Genomic DNA, 18,309 nt, shown 5'->3' with positions numbered 1-18,309 from the left:
GTGCTGAGTTTCTGCATCTTTTTGGTCTCCTTCAATATGGAATAGTGCTCCCACCCTAGAACAGTGCTTTTCAATCTTGCACAAGTGTCAGAATCATGTGGTGGACTCGGTAAAATTACTGGGTCCCAGAGCTCCTGAATTAGGGTGTGGCTAAGAATTTGCAGAAAATTCTCAGGTGACACAGATTCTGTTGGTCCAGGGACCTCTCCACACTAAAGTCCACCAGCCTGACTGGTCCCAGATTGCTCCTGAGACAGTCAGTAGGCTATTGCACAAGGTAGAAGGTCAAGACATAGTCTTATCTTCTTAGCATTTAAAATAATGCTTCATACTAGCAATAGGTAGTGTTCGGAAAAAGGAAATACAGAATGTGGTTGTACTAGCTTCCCATTGCCACAATTTGGTGGCTTAAAACAATATAAATTTATTATCTTAGCATTCTGGAGACCAGAAGTCCAAAATAGGTGTCTTTGGCCCAAGATCAAGATGTCAACGGAAGTTGCATTCTTCCTTGAAGCTATAGAGGAGAATCCATTCCTCGTCTTTTCCAGCTTCTACAGGCTCTCTGCTCATACCCTTCTGTCTTCAAAAGGCCCCTTCCAACTTCAAAGCCAACAATGGCCAGACAAGTCTTTCTCATGCTGCATCAGTTCTGACTCCCTCTTTCAGTTAGAAGAACCCTCATGATTACAATGGGCCCCTGGGATAATCCAGAATAACACCCTCATTTCAAGATCCTAAACACCTGCAAGGTCCCTTTTGCCACATGAGGCAATACACTCACCGATTCTGGGGATTAGCACACCTTTGGGGTGCATTACTCTGCCTACCATAGTGAAGACCGCTGGCTGTCTACCAAACTCTGTTCTTCCCTCTTAGGGGCACAGAGCTAGACTACGTTTTCCGGTCTTCCTTGCAAATGGGTAAGGTCTCTCAAAAGGAATGTGAGCGGAAGTGTGTGTGCTTTCCAGGCCTGTGAGAACCTCCTTTGCATGCTCCTCCTTTCTCCTTTCTCGGGCGGGACCTTAGACGATGGGGAGCCTCGGTAATCGCTGACCTGAACACCCATCCTAGACTATTAAGTAAGTAAAAAATTAAAATTCTATAGCATGGAGATGACATTGTAGAGCCTTGCATTTTGGGTCTGCTTGTTGTAGTAGTCGATCCTTCAATAGTCAGTCAATCCTAACTGTTCCATCAACAAATGGAATGTTTCTTCATCGGCCCTTGACTCCTAATGCCCATATTTCATAAGACCCAAACCTCCTACTTCCCTAAGAAGACTGAGGTCCTCTGAAATAGGCAACCACAGTTTTTCACCTCCTCCCTTCAAACATTTATTGAACAGGCACAGGGCAGGTGCACTAGGAATGCCTGTGATGCCTGCTTCTTTTGTCTCACTGGGCCTAGTTTCCTGTCTCTCTTGTTGCCTTTTTTAAACCACGTCCCCTTCTCCAACTCTGCTGCCCTCACCACCTTCTTCTGCTTTCTCCTCTCCACTGGTACTTTAACTTCTGCTTTCCAACCTGCTGGCCTTGACCCCAGTCAAGGGTCAAGCCTGACTCAAGTCTGAGTCAGCCTTGCCTTCACTCTGCTGTGCCAGCAAACTACTTCTCTATTCCTCTGCCTCCTTCCACTCTTAGACTTCGGGAGCTGGGGCCTCACTTTGGTAGAAGTCCAGAGATGGGAGGGAGCAGAGATTGACCTGGTCTGGGGGCTCAGGGAAAGACATAATGAAGAGGCAGCGTTCTTGCTGATGGGTGATGGCTGAGGAGGCATTAGCCGAGCAAAGGAAGAAGAAAGTTACAGGCAAACATGCTGCTAAAAAGAGGCTGCACCGGCAAATACACATGGCAACTGGGGTGGGTCAAGGGCGCGTGTAAAAGAGAGAAGGAAAGTCCTCTGGGGATAGGGCCGGGGTTGGAGGTGGGGTATGAAGAGCTGGGGAGTGAGGTATACATGGCAGGGGGCTCGAGCTCCAAAGACAGCCTGGATTGTCACCTCTACAAAGCTCTGGGGCCTGCCAGCCCCCACCCCACCGCCCAGCACACTCTGCAGACAGAGCTCAAACCCACAACCCAGCCAAAGCTGTCAGGTGCCTCCAGAAGTGTGATCTGGGGTCCTGCGCTCTGCTTGGCTGCTCAGGAAGCTTGGGCACCCAGGTTTTGACTAAAGGCCCATTCTAATTTGTAAAAATGTGAGGACGACCAAGAGGATGGGTGATGGCCCCGAGGCTCCTCTTCTCCCAGCTTGTGTCCGGAGGTGCTTAGGAGCCGTCAGGGATGTGTGGGGCTGCGAGCAGAGACGCCCTGGGTATGATTCAGTCTCCCTGTGCTAAGGGCTGTGCTGTTCTGGGGCCAGCCCACAAAGATCCCAGATGTGGAAGTGGGCTGGGCTGTGAGCCCAGCAGAAGAGCTCTTGGCACGTCATCACTTTGTCCAAACCCTGCATGAAAAGACTGGAACAAACACTTGCATAGTTTCTAACAGGTCAAGGCCATGTCCCTGGGAGGTCTACTCTGGCCCCCAGAAGTTCCTGCGTGGAAAAGCTTTGAGCTGCCAGAAGAATTTAGTGTACTCCAGCCAACATGTGAGGACAAGGTCCCAGTCTCCCAGTCTCCCAGTCTCTGTAAGAGGGTAGGAGCCTAGCTTCCATAAGTACCAGTTAGCAAATCCAGATAGCCCAAGCCTGCATGGGTATCTTTCTACTTCCCTGATTCTGCTCGCCACTCCTGGTGACTACATTCAGAGAAAGTTGGGATTTTTCAATGTTGGGATTCTTAGCTTCTCCTGAGACTGGGAACCATTTGGTATGAGTGTGGGAGAGGGATTGGGTGGCAAAAGCTTCATGTGTGAGGACGTATGGCTTGCTCTCGGCGGATTCTTACCCCCTTACCTCGGGTTCTGCTCATCAGACCAGCTCTGAGGGGTAACTCAGCCTCTCATTGACTTGATCCTCTTTTTCCTCCTCGGCACATTAATCCCTAAAATGGTCTTCAAACTTGTTTACGTGTAGAAACGCCTTTTTTTTTTTTCCTGATACAAATTTAGATAATGTTCCCAAACAAATAAAAGTAGATCCTCTTTTGTAGAGTGGGAAATTGAGGGGTTGCTTGTGGGGTCTAACAGACTCTCCAGGGGGAACTGAATCACCTCCAAAGAACCAGTTGTGGCAGGAACTACTGGCTCCTCCAAGGCACCCAGTCTCACCTTCTTCCACTGAGCAATCAGACCCCACCCAGCAGAGTGTTGGCAGGGCACCCGTCTGGCTTCCCTCAGGCTTCTGGCCAATGGGGTGTGAGCAGAAGTAAAAAGGCCGCTCTCAGTGATTCCCTGAAAAGAAAGCTCTTAGCACTCTGCTTCCTCTGCCTTCTTCCACCTGGCTGGGGAAGGGGACAGCTGGAGTGGCATCTTGCACCCACAGGTAGATATCACGTATTGATAATGTGAAGCCCAAGATGTCACCCTCATTGCCTAGTGACCTCATAGAGTAGAGCAACCATTGCTCTGACCTCCCGACCCCACTATACTATCACCTGAAAGAGAAACAGAGGCCCGTCTCGTTAAAGCCCATGTGTCTGGGTCTTTTGGGAAAGTGGCTCACTCAGCCTCTCAGCAAAACCAGAGGACCAAGGCTCCTCAAAGGAGGAGTTTGGTAAGTTCTACATGCTTGACGTATGGAAGACCATTTCGCTTATTAGGTTCCCCATGTGGCTTTGGCCCAGGTTTAAACCTTCCTCGACTCCACCCCAATAAAGAAGTCTGCAGGTTTGTTGAATGAGAAGATCAGAGTCGGTTCATCCAGTCAGTCATCCCGTAGATGCTAATTTCCGAAATGGTGTAAGAACGCAAAGGAAATTAGTAGAAAAGCTGATTTCTTTTTTTTTTTTTTAAGATTTTATTTATTTATTTGACAGAGATCACAAGTAGGCAGAGAGGTAGGCGGTGGGGTCGGGGTGGGGGGAAGCAGGTTCCCTGCTGAGCAGAGAGCCTGACATGGGGCTCAATCCCAGGACCCTGGGATCATGACCCCAGCTGAAGGCAGAGGCTTTAACCCACTGAGCCACCCAGGTGCCCCGAAAAGCTGATTTCTATTTCCTTTTCTTCTTGCATCATTTCCTGCCAGCTCCTGCCTTTTCAATTTATTTATAAGACAATTCTTCCTCACTTCTCTTTCCCCTTTGGATTTTCTCTGGAGTGCCTACGTAAGTTGTTCAAACATGTGACATTACATGGGTCTTCATTGATGGCTCATGGAAAAGTAGGACATAGCTGAGTGATGGTGACTTGAATACCAGGGGATGGTGACACCGCAGGAGAGCAGGGAGCTTCCTGCTGAGACGCGGCTAAACCTCAGAGGGAAAATGGAAAAAAGTTAAGAGTCACCTAGAAGTAAGAAGCAGCTGTGAAAAGAATCCTAAAATGTTCAGTGGACTTTCTTTTCAAGTTGAAATCTTAATGATTGCCATCCTTTAGGAGTCAGTCATAGGTCTAGGTGTCTCACAGACACAACATCTTATCATTACAGAATTACTCAAGGTAAACATTCTTATTCACATTTTACAAATGATACTGGAGAGGACACCTGGGTGGCTGGTTATGCCTCTGCCTCTGCCTTAGGCTCAGGTCATGATCCCAGGGTCCTGGGATGGAGTCCTGCATTTTCTCTCTCTCTCTCTCTCTCTCTCTGATTTAAAAATAAATATTTTTAAAAATGAGACTGGAGTTCAGAGTAAGATTAGGGATTTGGACCCAGCCATGACCCTTTGTCCCCTTTCCTCCACTTTAGACAAGAAACATAAAGTATTAAGAGCTGGCCTTAGAGGATGTGCTGAAATTCGTGTGTCATTTTCGCTGGCCATGGTGCCCAGGTATGCAGTCAAACATCCTTCTGGATGTTTCTGTGAGGGTATTTCTGGATAAGAGATTAACATTTAAATTGGTGGACTAAAGCAGATTGCCCTCCATAATGGGGGTGATCCTCCTCCAATTAATTGAAGGCATGCGTACACCAGACAGATGGACGTCCTTTGAGACAAGAGGAATTCTTTCAGCTTTGGGCTACAGACTTCAACCACAGCATCAGAGCTAGTCCTTGCGTCTCCTGCCTGCAGATTTTGGAGGAAACAGTGTTCTTGGAGATGAATGCCAGTACATCACAAACCGAAAGCCCCAGAGAGAGAGTGAGGTGGGTTCGAGGCTCTAGGCTGTACTGAACGACTGTCCGGCATCTTCAGCGGTTTCTCTGTGAACGGCACATGGGGTCGTGAGCTGTGTAATGAGGCTGAGGTCAGACTGGTGTCCTCTCCCAGTCTGTAATCACACATGCGTGAAGGAGTGCCTCTTCCTGGGCTCGTAGGAGGATGGCTTTTCCCAGTCTCCTTTGCAGTTAGGGGTGATGTTGTGACTGGGTTCTGGTCAAGGAAGGGTGGATGGTATGATGTAAACTACTTCCTGGCGTGGCCCCCCAAAATTTCTGTAATCCTCCAGCTCTCTCTTCCCCTGTTCCCGCGACCTGGTGAGTTCATGCTCAAAAAGAGTTGACGAGAAGAAGGAACAGGAACACCAGCACCATATTAGACTTTGTATGAGCAAGAAATAACCCTTTAAGCACATTAACTCAACTGAGATTTGGGGTTTACTGGTTTTCTCTTCCTAGGCTAGTCTGGGCTGACAAAGGCAACATCCATTAGTCTCTGTTGGTTAGAGGAAGCTAGGCTGCGGGAACATGGAGAGTCAATGACACAATGTTTGTAAAACCGACAGATCTGTTTACACAGCCTGCTCCCTGTGATTATTTTCACAGGTGTCTCCGTGTGGGTGATGTTATATGGACACCCTATTTAAGGAACAAAGAACTTTAAATCTCTCTCGCTTCCCAGTCCAAAGTGAGCATTCCTGCCTGGCAGCTCTGTCCTGAGTTCCTTTTATGTAATGGCTTTGCAGAATTCAGGGCGCTGCTGTCTTCTGGATGGTTGGAGCTGGGCTGTTGCCAGGCAAAAGTTGTCATCAGGGACTTTTTCACTTATTTTTCTTTTCTTCCTTTCTTTTTTTTTTTTTTTTTTTTTTTTTTTAGAGAGTAACAGTGAGTGTGCTCATGTCGGGAGAGGTGAGGGGGAGAGAGAGAATCTCAAGCAAACTTCACGCCTAGTGCGGAGCCTGCTGTGGGGCTTGATCTCATCACCCTGGGATCATGACTTAAGCCGAAACTAAGAGTCAGATGCTGAACCAAAGGGGCCACCCAGGCACCCCAACATTTTGATTTTTTGAATCTTCCGATTCCCATGGTTAAAGAAAGACCAAGGTAGAGGCCACAGTTTGAATATACCCCTAGCCCAAACACTCTTAGTCATGTAATTGAAACCTAAAACTGTCACGATTTTTTGATAATGCTGATTCTGACCATAATCAAAATTAAGCTTTCGGGGCGCCTGGGTGGCTCAGTGGGTTAAAGTGGGTTAAAGCCTCTGTCTTCAGCTCAGGTCATGATCTCAGGGTCCTGGGATCGAGCCCCGCATCGGGCTCTCTGCTCAGCAGGAAGCCTGCTTCCTCCTCTTTCTCTGTCTGCCTCCCTGCCTACTTGTGATCTCTGTCTTTCAAATAAATAAATAAAATCTTTAAAAAAAATCTTAAAAAAGAAGAAAGTCATAAAAAAAATTAAGCTTTCTTCATGTCAGCATAATCTATAGCGTACACACACTTAAACTTCCGTTGCTTTTCTACCCTAGAAGGACTATCAGTTCCTAGTAATCAATCGCAAGAGAAACAATGTATTTCCTCATGCTCTATCAGTTGCTGGGAGCCAGCTATAACCACTTTCGGTCGAAGTCTTCCTGTTCACCAGTAGCTTGTTTTCTGGCTCAATAAAATATTCATATCAAGTAAGTCTCTCCGGATTTTCTCTTGACACCATTTGAGACTGTAAGTGCAAAGAGACCAGAGTCCAAATGTTTTTGCTTCTAACTTCTTATCTTGTGATCATTAGAGTCACAAGCAGTTGCAAGAACACAGAGATCCTTTTACCTAGTGTCTCCGGAGCAATGACTTCTTGCAAAACTCTAATGTAATATCACTACTAGGATGTCGATATTGGTACAACACCAAGATCTTGTACGGAGGTCCTCAGTTTTACTTGTATTCGTGTGTGTGTGTGTGTGTGTGTGTGTGTGTGTGTGTCATTTAGTTCTGTGCAGTTTTATCACGTGTGTGGGTTTGTGTGACCACCTGCATGGCCAAGATGCAGACAGACCAACCTTGTTTTTGTTCACACTCCCTTCCTCCCAGACCTAGAGCAATGGCTGTCGCAAAGAAGTCACTCAGTAAATCCTCGCTGAGTGAATGAATGAGCACTGTGCAAGCTAGCTAGGGTTCTCAGAAGCCAGAAAGGGGATGCAAAAATCCACCAATGTAAATGACATCCATACAACAGTCCACAGTCCAGAGGTAGGACTGGTGAGGACAGCTGTGCCATCTGCCTCTGTGCCCGGGGTTGGCTGCAGCCCACCATGTCCTCAGCCGATGGGCAGGGGAAAGTCCTGGCATGCCCAGTGCCTCCAAGTGCAAGGCCTAGACATTGCGCACATTGCTCCCCTTGGGCCAGGACTGAGTTGCAGGCACACATCAAGCTACAAGAGAGGCTGAGGCTGAAGGTGTCATGCGCCTGCCCTTGTTCCTCCCCTCCCTGCCCTTGGCAAGGTTCCCCAAGGCGGGGAGTACTTCCCTACTCCACTGATGTTCTGTTCCGGCCAGGGGAATGTGGACAGAAGTGACAATGTGTCAGTTCTGAGCTGAGGCCTTAAGTGGCCTCTCGTGTTCCTCCCCACCCCACCGGCACAGCTGCCACCCTCCATGAGAAGAGCCTGCCCCAGAGAGCTAGGGGGTCCAGAGCTCAAGACAAGCGGAGCCCCCCTAAATCTGTTCATGGCCTGAAGCAGAGCTGCCTCTGTTAAACTGCAAGAAAAATAAACGGCTTTTGGTGGGGGGGAAGTCACTGAGATTTGGGGTTGCTTGCTACGCAACAGAAACTTCATGTAGTGCCCACAAGTTCAGCCTTCACTGAGGAGTTCTACTGTTAAAGATGGAAAGAATGCAGGCACCTGGGTGGTTCAGTCAGTTAAGCATCTACCTTCAGCTCAGGTCCTGGTATCATGGGTTCAAGTCCTGCATCAGGCTCCCTGCTTAGTGGAGAGTCTGTTTCTCCCTCTCCCTCTGGGTTCTCTCTGTCTCTCTCAAATAAGTAAATAAAATCTTAACACTGGTGTAGCATGAGAATTCCGTGGGTAAGACAGGGGTCCTTTCTGGACAGAGCAGGACCATCCAACTTGTGGAGGGCTCCTTTAGGCATCAGAGGATGGCCGAGCCAGTGTAATGTGCATGAATATAACATGAGGGGAGCCCTTTCCTGAGACTGTATTGTGGATGGAAGCCCTGGAGATGGGCTGACCTGGGCCAAGTGGAATGGTGAGAGCAGACCAGGAGCCCCTCTGTCCAGAGGCATCTTGGAAATGAAGGGCAGGTTCTGCGTGGGAGAGTGATGATAATGGAAAACTGTTTGCCTTAACAAATAAGATGGTCCCACTAACTAAAAAAAGTTTGGGAAGAGTTTTCTCTGTGAGTTGAGAGGTGGTGCTAACAATGGCAGCCTGAAATAAATGTGCTTCAGCATATTAAATGGTTAATCAGTGTCCATCTGTTGCTAGTATGGCTGGGGAGAAAGCGGCCACTCCGGTCTGCATCCCATACAGGTTTAGCAATGTGTGGGGAGACAGCTGCTGCTTCTGCGGGATCAAACTTTACCTCTAAAAGAGCATTTCTCCACGGTGCCCTGGCTCCTCAGCACTCACAACTTGCGTGATAAATGCAGCCTTTTGAAGGAGGCAGCTCTCCGTATTACTTATTGACTATTCTGCCAAGAACTTGAGTATACAGGATTGGCATTAAATATTTTTCTACCCAGGACACTGTTAGAAATATGCAGGAGGTGAAAAGCTTTTGAAAGCACAGCAGTTTCGTGGTGAACCTCTAGCAGTTTAGAGGTAGATGAATTCGTCCCTGTATTAGTATTAGCTGCTTATTTGAAACTGAGGAAAATAAAACATAGCTTAAAGCATTTCTTCAGTTACAAACATATCCTGAATTTTATCTAGGCTTTGTTTGTTGTGTTTTTTTGGGGGGGGATTTAATAACTTCCTACCTTTTGGTGTGACAATTTAAAAACACTTAAAAATGTTAAAAGACTAGAACCACAAATGCCTTCCATCTAGATTCAGTGGTTGTTAATGTTTTACCATACTTCTTTTTTTTCCTTCTCTCCCCCCTCCCAACATACCTAAATACACCAGTTTTGAGAACAAATTATTAATCTGGACCTTTATGATCTCTAAATACTTCAGCACGAATCTCCTCAAAACAAGGGCAACCTCCTAAATAACCCCATTGCCACTATCACGTCTAAGCAAATTAACAATCATTCTACAATCATAACTCATATCCAAGCCATGCTTAAATTTCCCCCATTGTCTCCTAGAGATGTCTATGCAATTCGCTATGATCTAGTCAAGGTTTAAGGATTCCATCTGGAGGTTAATCTGGAAAATTTTCTCCACCTTAACTTCTGTTTGGTTTTGACCTATGAGGCTGATTTTTCAAGAATCCAGACCAAATAACTCACAGAAAGTCACACATTCTTCATCCGTCTGATTGTATCTGGATGGTGCTCTTTAACATTTGCTTTCAAGCCTGTATTGTCCTTAAAATGGAAGTTAGATCTGGAGACTCTCAATTAGGTTTAAACTTTTTTTTTCCAGGAATACCACAGAGGCATCTCAGAATGTTCACGCATTGGGTTTTTCCACTCATAGTGATGCAGACAGAGGGTAATGCCTTATTTGACAAAGTGACTGAGAAACTCCCATGGAGACTGAGGGAAAGTTCACATGCTAATGTTTGATGACAGGTGCAATCCTATGACTGCAACAAAGGTGGGAGAAAAGAATTAAAGCAGCAAAAAAGGGAAAATGAATGCAACATAGTTTGTTGCCAAGCTGACCATGGTTTCGTACACAGCCCCACTTGGTCATGTGGGGCATCTCTGGAGGTGCTCTGGGCACCGTTTCATATGGGTGGAGCTGTTTTCTGGCAAAAAGCCCACAGTGTGTAAATGCCCCTGTACTTCCAGATTGTGTTACCAGTACCTCTGGGCAGCCCCTGGGAAAGTCAGGATTCTGTGGGTCCCACTGTGTTTGACTTGGGTGTGGGAGCTTCTGTAGAGCTTTCCAGTGTAATGACAGCCTTGCCAGAGGCAGAGATACCTGTTATTGTAGGAGGAGAGGTGACAAGATGGAGTCTGGAGCTTTACAACCATCACTGGGACCTCATCAGGGCAAGTGGGTCCTGAGAGGCAGGCCGGCAGACAGGGCCAGACACATCCGTGGGGAATGGGCAAATATTGGATTCAATACCAAAAGGAACATCTTTCTCTTTGAAACTAGCAATGCTGCGGAATGATAGTTTGCCCCCCTAGGACTAGCCTATTGCCCAACTACTTTTTATGCACTGGTTTTAGTACCCATTGTTTATTCGTGCCTGAATCACTTGTTACATCAGGAGTTGCAAGGTATGGGGGCTAGTGGTACCCACTGTTACTATACTAGGTTGTCACTTCTAGGTTTTTCAGGAACACAACTGGGAATATATGTGTATATATATAGACACATACATATATACACTCATGCTACTTCATATATATATGTATATATTTAAGTATATATATATACATATACGTACACATACACATATATACTTAAATATATACATATATATATATGAAGTAGCATGAGTTCATATTGTTTTTGGTTTTATTAAACAATACTTTTCTTAAAATACTTTTTATATTTTATTTTTCCCTTGATATTGGAAATTCTTGGTTCCCAATACTATTAATGTAGGTATAGTCAGAGTAGTGTGCTCAAGTTACCAAAATAACTTTGTCTTTCATTGTTGGTTTAGTAACTACTTTTATATAGAGTGAGGTCATTTGTTTAAGGTCCAGGTTTAATGCCTTTTCTTTATGATTAACTTTTTTTGAGTATATAAAATACATGGTTCAAAAATGAACATTGTATCAACATATTTAATCAGAGAAGCCCTCTCCCATTGAGCATCCTCTCCACTATTTCATTTTCATTAGTTCCTGGTTTCTCCTTTACTGTATTTCTTTTTGCAAAAATCAGCAAATACGGAGCTAGAGTTGACTCTTGAAGAACATGAGGGTTAGGGGTACCAACTTCCCATGCAGTCGAAAATCCATGTGCAACTTTTGACTCCCTTAACACTTAATTACCTTACTATAGTAAGTATTATATACTGTGTTCTTATAATAAAGTAAGCTAGAGGAAAGGTTATTAAGAAAATACATTTACAGTACAGTACTGTACTGTATAAGTGGACCCACACAGTTCAAACTATGTTGTTCAAGGGTCAAATATACAGTTTAATTTCCCCTTCCTTATTACACAAAATGCAGAACACTACACACTGTTCTTTGTCTAGATTTTTTTCTTTTCGTAACATATATGCAAGAAATTGTTTCATACTGTTCACAGATTTAAGTTAAATACTAAAATTCATTAACTGTTTACTACATATATATGTCAAGTGTATTAGTCAGGATAGGCCAGGCAATGTTGTAGTAACAAATCCTCAAATCTTTACAAATAAAGTTTGGTTTCTTGCTCACATAAAGTCCTGTGTATGGTAGGACATCCACCATGTCTTATAGCCACGTGTCTTGGAACAGATGTCCCCCGTGGTAGCCAGGCTGAGTAGTCACGCCAGAGCCCAGTCACATGGCCCCAAACCAATACAACAGAGGTTGAAAATGTGTCTCATTCTTCATGAAGAGGAAACAGAAATGGAATTTGGTGAATCGTAGAGCATTGTCTCTGCCACACCAGATTTCACATTCTCTCATAGAAATCCCACCACAGCTCTACAACATAGGTATTTTTACTATGCCCATTTTACAGCAAAGGACACTGAGGCTTCAAGCCTCCATATGCCTTTCAAAATTATGGTGTTCCTGTGTGTTGGGATTAATTTCAGATCCAGGTGTATCTGCTATTGTTCACTTAAAAAAAAAAAACACACAGCAAACCCATTTCAATCCATGCATAAAAGCAAAATCTGCAGAAATGCTAGAGATCAGAGCAATTGGTGTGGGAGAGTAAATATTTAGGCTTAGGATTAATAAGCTATTTCTTACAAAAAATAAGTGCAAAATAAAAATGAAATCCCTGGAACAATAAAGATGAAAACATCACAGGACACAGTGTTTCAGTAACATTGGAAGATAAAACAGCTTTATTTATAATTCCTGAATCAAGAGCTAATGTTATAGACATCTCTTAAAGTACAAAGTGAGACGGTAAACATTTTTTTCTGCCTCTTCCTCAGTAAAAGCATCATATGTTCACTGCATGAGAGAAATAGTGACTCTTACAAAACCATTTGGGATAGTTCTGACGAATTAAGCCACGTAAGCTCCAACGATTTTAAAGTTGAAAAACCTTCCTTTTAGAGGAAGAAATAAAAAAAATTTTAAAGGCCATTTGGACAGTGCATTTAGTCCCACATTATTTGTTATATTTATATGGTATGTTTAATTAGTCTATTTATTGCTAAAATTGGGTGCAACAATTCTGGATCCCAGTGTATGTTTCTAGTAAGCGATTGCAGCAAAATGAACAAAATGACAAAACTAGGAACTCCACTTTAAATGAAGCATTGGCCATCCATATAGGCAAGGGACTGCAGATTCTGTGAAAAGGGAAGGTGGTTCCTGAAGGTGATTGTTCTAAATCAAGGCAAAGCTCACCCTCCCCTATGAGTGTGAAGCAAACTCATTCTGCCTGTTGATCCAACAGTTTTCATACTGCCCTGCAAGCACCAACCTCTTGTCAGTGGTTTCCAAATATTTTGGACCCCAACTACAGTAAGAAATATTGTTAGCAGTGTATACACACAGCCACTCAAAGATGCAAAGTTTCATGAGACATAGTACAGGTAAAACAGTCTGATCCCCTCCCCTCGACCTACTCTACTCTATCCCCTCCTTTTCCCCAAATGCCGGCATCCCTGTATTCACGTACTGTAAGACCGGCTGTGTGAAATCCCTAAGCTGTCACTGCTTATTGCTTTGGCTGGCCAATCAAACCTGCCTGTGTCAAATATTTATTTTCTCTTTTTGTCCCACAGCTCCCAGAAGGAAGAGAGGCTCAGTGCATGGAGAAGGTACGGTCATCTCAGAATCAATAACTAAACTCTGGAGCCTGGAAGACTCAGTGTAGAAGCTGCCACTACTTGTTTAATTCCATCTTCAAAAATGTTCAGATTCGCTTACCATGTTGGCACATCACTTGGATTGCCAGATTTGGCAAAGTGAAGCAAGCCAACAAAACCAAGATGCCAGTTATGTTTGAATTGCAGATAAACATTTTTTTAGTGTATGTCTCATGCATTAACAATAATTCCTTGTTTATCTGAAGTTCAAATTTAACTGGGTGTTTTGTATTGTATCTGACAACCCAGTTGGCCGCACACCCTGTTTCCTTTTACTTTGAACATCTTAAGTCTTAAGGATAGATCTAGACTGGACAGGATGTAGGCACTGCTCTTGGGAGGGGGGGACATTTTGGCTTAGCCTCCTTCTGCTTTCCTCAGTTTTAACTGCTGGCTACATGGCCCACAGCCCCCTTCAGGGTTCTCCCATCTGGTGGTCGCCCTCTTAGACTTGGCATTGATAGGCAAGATGGTACAAACCCTGCTCCTGCTGTGTCCACTTGGCCTTCAGATCCTCTTGGAAGCTTGGCATCCAAACCTCAGGGATGCCAAAGGTGAGTCACCAGCCCTATCTAGCTGTTTCACAGAATCACAGTCTCTCCTTACAGCAATCTCCATAAGTGATCCTCTTCATGAGGGAGAGCCTGCAAGGTGGACAGGGAATTGCGTCCTGCTCCACGCCTCCCGGCAGACATCCCCAGCCTCCTTCTGCTTCCAAGTCTATGTATCTCAAAGAAAAGCCTTGCCTTGGCTTCAAAACGCACTATCTGTCCATACAGGCCAAGCCTCTTCATCCCCTCAGAATTAGGATCTTTGGACTTGGTTTTTCCTCTCATTGTCCACCCCATGCCACCCCAAGACAATCAGTCATTGTCCGAAGTGCTGGGATCTTCTCTCCCTGTGTGCTGTTTGGGTTGTTCTGGCCATTCCCTTCCCGTTTGGTTAATTGCAAGAATAAATCTCACCTCCTGGTGAAGGCTTTGAGTCTGAGTTCTGAGCTTGGGGGCCTTCAAGGGCCTCCCTTCATGGCTTGGATTGGGTTGTAAGGTAGTTACTGTGCTTCTTCAGGAGGCAGTGACGGCACAAGGACAGGGGCTCCACATTTGTGGAATTAGTACGTGTAGCAGAGTCTGCTGCAGGTGGATGGAGAGGGGCAGTTGAAAGGTATGGGCCATGATTCGTGCTGTCCCTTCCATCAGACTTTTTTAGGAAACACGCCTCCCTCCTGATTGCTGAGATCCATCAGGACTTGTTGCCTAGGCCAAAGTTTCTTCCAGGGCCTTCTCTCCCCTTTTTAACTGTCTAAATGGCTGCCACTGGGATAAGTTTGAAATTCTTTATTTAAAAAAAAAAACAAAACAAAACCCCTCATAGATATTTATTAAGTTCTGCTGTTTGTGCCTAACACTGTTAGGGTCACACAAGGTGAAGACACAAGTTCCTGCATTCAAGAATCATAGCGCAGGTCAAGATCTGAATACATTAAAAAGCCATTTCAGGATGACCCTAAACATAGATAATAAAATGCATTTGACGTGATTTGTAAAGGTCATAAAATGACAGTGTTTCATCATTTGTGGAATCAGAGGATTTGATCAGATTTTCCCCAAAGTTTGCTTACTTATTCCAAAAAATATTAAGATTGTTCAAGTTTTATAGAATAAAATAACAAGATACTGTATTCACGCTGTGCAAGGCACTGTTGCTGGCAACCCTTCCACTCTTCCTAAGAATACCATGAGGTGGCAATTTCTCATTTCCCACTTGGCAGGTGGGGAAATTTAGGCACCGAGGTTAAGAATTTGCCCACGGCACAGCACTCTATGGTAGAGCTGGCGTATAAACCCAAGGCAACAGGCTCTCAAGTGCACAGGCCCCAGAGTGCCGTCCTGTGTCTCTGCAGGCCTTCGCCCAGGCTTTCCCATACATACATTACAGGTTTCACTTCCTTACGTTTTATACACAGAAGCAATATATTGTTCTTGGAATGCCTATGCTATTTTCCATTGCCTTACAAACTTTGTCCTCTGGGTTCAGACTTGTACAATTTGCAACCCAGTTTCTACATTTTAGAAACTATGTATCTATGGGACTCTGGCTGTATCTCCTTTTAGGGATTTGGTTTACTGGAATCTATAAATTTCACACAGATTTTAGCCCAAAGTCCTGACTCATTCACTAGGTTATGTTTCTTTCCTCATTTTCTCAAAACTGATCTAATTCAATCCTCAACATTCTGTCTCTCCCCTCAGGGAGGGAGTGGCATTTGAGTTGGTAATAAAAGACTTGTGAAGATTGTTCTGGGGAAAGAGAAGGACAAAGTAGAACCCAGGCTGCGGGAAGGGGATGAATTCGGAGTCCCTGTCTTCCTCAGACCAAAGATCCCTGGTCTCTTCCCTGGAATGAAGTGCATGTGCTATTCTAGGGATGGTCAAAGTCCAGAAAAAGAAATTTTTTTTTCTTGGAATATTCTCCTCACTCTAGGTTGTAGCTGAGTATATCTGAACCATTTCATACACACACACACACACACAACTAATTCTCTGCTGAAATTCCAATTGTTATTTGCTCACTTAAGCAAGCATGTTAAATGCAGGCATGTGCGGTGCCTGGATGGCTCAGTGGGTTAAGTGTCCGACTCCTGGTTTCAGCTCAGACCCTGGATCTCAGGGTCATGAGATCCAGCCCCGTGTCAATGCCTGCATAAGGCTCTATGATCAGTGTGGAGACTGCTTGAGATTCTCTCTCCCACTCCCTCTGCCCTCCTCTTCATGCATGTTCTCTCTCTCAAATAAATAAATGAATCTTAAAAGAAAATGCAAGAATGCAAGCCTGATATTTCCAGACATGACTTCAAATGGGTCTGATTCCTTAGCAGGGTCAGTCACCTCAACAGGCCAGCCCTTTAACAGGCACTAGGAATGAATCAGTGTATGACACAACACATAGGTGATTGCCACACTGCAGTGAGACATTTGGGAGGCACAGGGAAGAATTTAACTCCCAGAATCCAGTGGCTTTTTTTTTTCCTTAAACAGTTTCCAGATGATTCTTAATGAGTGTTAGCTGGGGTGTTGGGTTGCCTTTAACTTATACATTCTTCCATTGTTCCCAAGTAGCCTATTGTGGGGGTGGGGTGGGGGAGAATGTGGAGACACATGTGGACACCTTTGTCCCAGAATAGGATGGAAAACAGTGAAACACCCACCTAGCAAAAGATCAAAGATGTTCCTTTGAAAGATTTAGGTATGTCCTTTCCTTTTTATGACTCATAAAGATTCTTAGTAAAAGTTATTTAAAATGTTTCCAATAATTAGAAATAGTTATTCTGGTTTAAAACCCATTTCAAAAAGATAAGGGAATTATGACAAGGTTATAATGATAATTTGGGGGTAAGAGTTGTAATCGTTTTCTCCCAAGTACTTTGAACTGCTCTAGTATGAGGAAAAGCTTTGAAGGATTTGGCTGGGGTATGTGAAAGCTGGTCACTGCAGCCAGGACCTTTAGAATCCAAGCACCCTGACACCAAAACCAGCTTAGGTTATAAGGAGTAGGAATATTCCCATTTGAGCTTGGTTCTGCTTGAAGCAAAGCATTCATGACCCCAAACCAGGAGTTACTCGGATTATTTTTTTTGTCTCTCCAAACACTTCTTCAGTACTTCTGAAATGTCTTCAGTTTTTTACTTGTAAATTTCCCTGTTCTTTCTTGAGAATAAGTCTCCTCTTTCCCTGTGACTGATAAGTCTTGAAGGCCAAAGGCACTTCTATTTTGGACTGTGGTCCTTTGACTTCTCCCTTCTCCATCTCCTCCTCTCTCCCAGCCATCCCCACCACCTGTGGAGGCTCAGTACAGGGAAACCTCAGCCTCCTGGCATCGGGAGCCAAGGTTTTTTACTCACTACGTAACTGGATGACTCTCACTAATGGTGCTGGTCTATGGAAATGCTGACCCAAGCTGCTCTGGGTTTAAATGAAAATTCACAGATTTAAAAACAAAACCACCCAGGGATAGTCAGAACTTGTAATTGTTAAAGAAAGGTGTTTGAAAGCAGACCAGCTTTCACTATGGCCTAATCATACTTTGAGAGCCCTGAAAAAGGGACAGACCAGGTGAGAAACAGGAGTGGTTTCCTAAGGGGACCAAGGGGAAGGTGGCCGGCCCTCAGGCTTTCTCTGGTCTCAGATGGTCAGGGCATGAAGTGATCTCCCATGAAAATTCAACGTGACCACCACCCTGGCACTTTCCGATTGCTATCTGTAAACTTCTAAACCTCACAGATATTTACATTGCTGTGTGCAGTTTTAAAAGCATTCCCACAGTCTTGGTTTCATTTGATCCTCATGAATACCTTGCCAGGGGTGAAGGATACATTTCCTTACCTGCACCTTGCAAAAGGAAACCATATCTTCCACCACAGAAATCAGAGGAGCCAGGATCTGAGCTGGCAGGTAAATGTTCACTGAATTAAACAAATACAGAAATATAGGAGTGTTTTAAGGGAAACAGGTCTCTGCCCCAAAGAAATTCATTGTCATCACTTCTCAGCCTTTTGGCTAAGATCAAGTGAAGAAATTCACTGTCTGTTTGGGGAGAGATGCTCAAAATTAAAATAATTAAAATAACAATACAATTTAGTAAGGAAAGACCAGGTACAGTGCAGATATGATCAGTGCATCCTTCACTGTGAAATGAAATGAAGAAAGCATTAGGATTCTAAGTGTACTTAAGTAGCTTTCATCCCGTGACTGAACTGCAATCCCCAGTGTCCTCCACCTGCTACCTAACCTTCATCTCAAGTCTCTGCTTAATATCCTGGGTTTTACTAGGATAAGGAATCCTAGTGTCTGTAAGAAGTCCAGCTTTACACTTAGCTATGGTGATGTCTGAGCTTGTCACATCCTCTTCAGTCCTGTACTCGCAGTGAAACTCCGGCCCTCCCCACCCTCTTGCTTTTTTTTTTTTTTTTTTT

At 44.4% G+C, this 18,309-nt stretch overlaps 1 protein-coding gene across 5 annotated transcripts in view; it reads left to right on the top strand.

Moving 5' to 3' along the window:
- ZFP62 (ZFP62 zinc finger protein) overlaps positions 1-18,309 on the top strand; it is a 48,893-nt gene that overhangs the window by 29,740 nt on the left and 844 nt on the right. For 3 of the 5 annotated variants that reach the window (XR_004381495.1, XR_004381496.1, XR_004381494.1), the window contains one exon: positions 13,254-18,303. The gene's annotated coding sequence lies outside the window, so the exon portion shown is untranslated. Of the gene's footprint in view, positions 1-13,253; positions 18,304-18,309 lie in introns of those variants that run through there. The other 2 variants (XR_004381498.1, XR_004381497.1) reach the window with 2 other exon arrangements.

This window comes from Lontra canadensis, unplaced genomic scaffold, assembly GCF_010015895.1.
Source record: "Lontra canadensis isolate GAN:19392208 unplaced genomic scaffold, GSC_riverotter_1.0 scaffold199, whole genome shotgun sequence".
NCBI lineage: Eukaryota > Metazoa > Chordata > Mammalia > Carnivora > Mustelidae > Lontra > Lontra canadensis.
The sequence above is the reverse complement of the archived record's forward strand: the minus strand, read 5'-3'. Positions and strand labels throughout refer to the sequence as shown.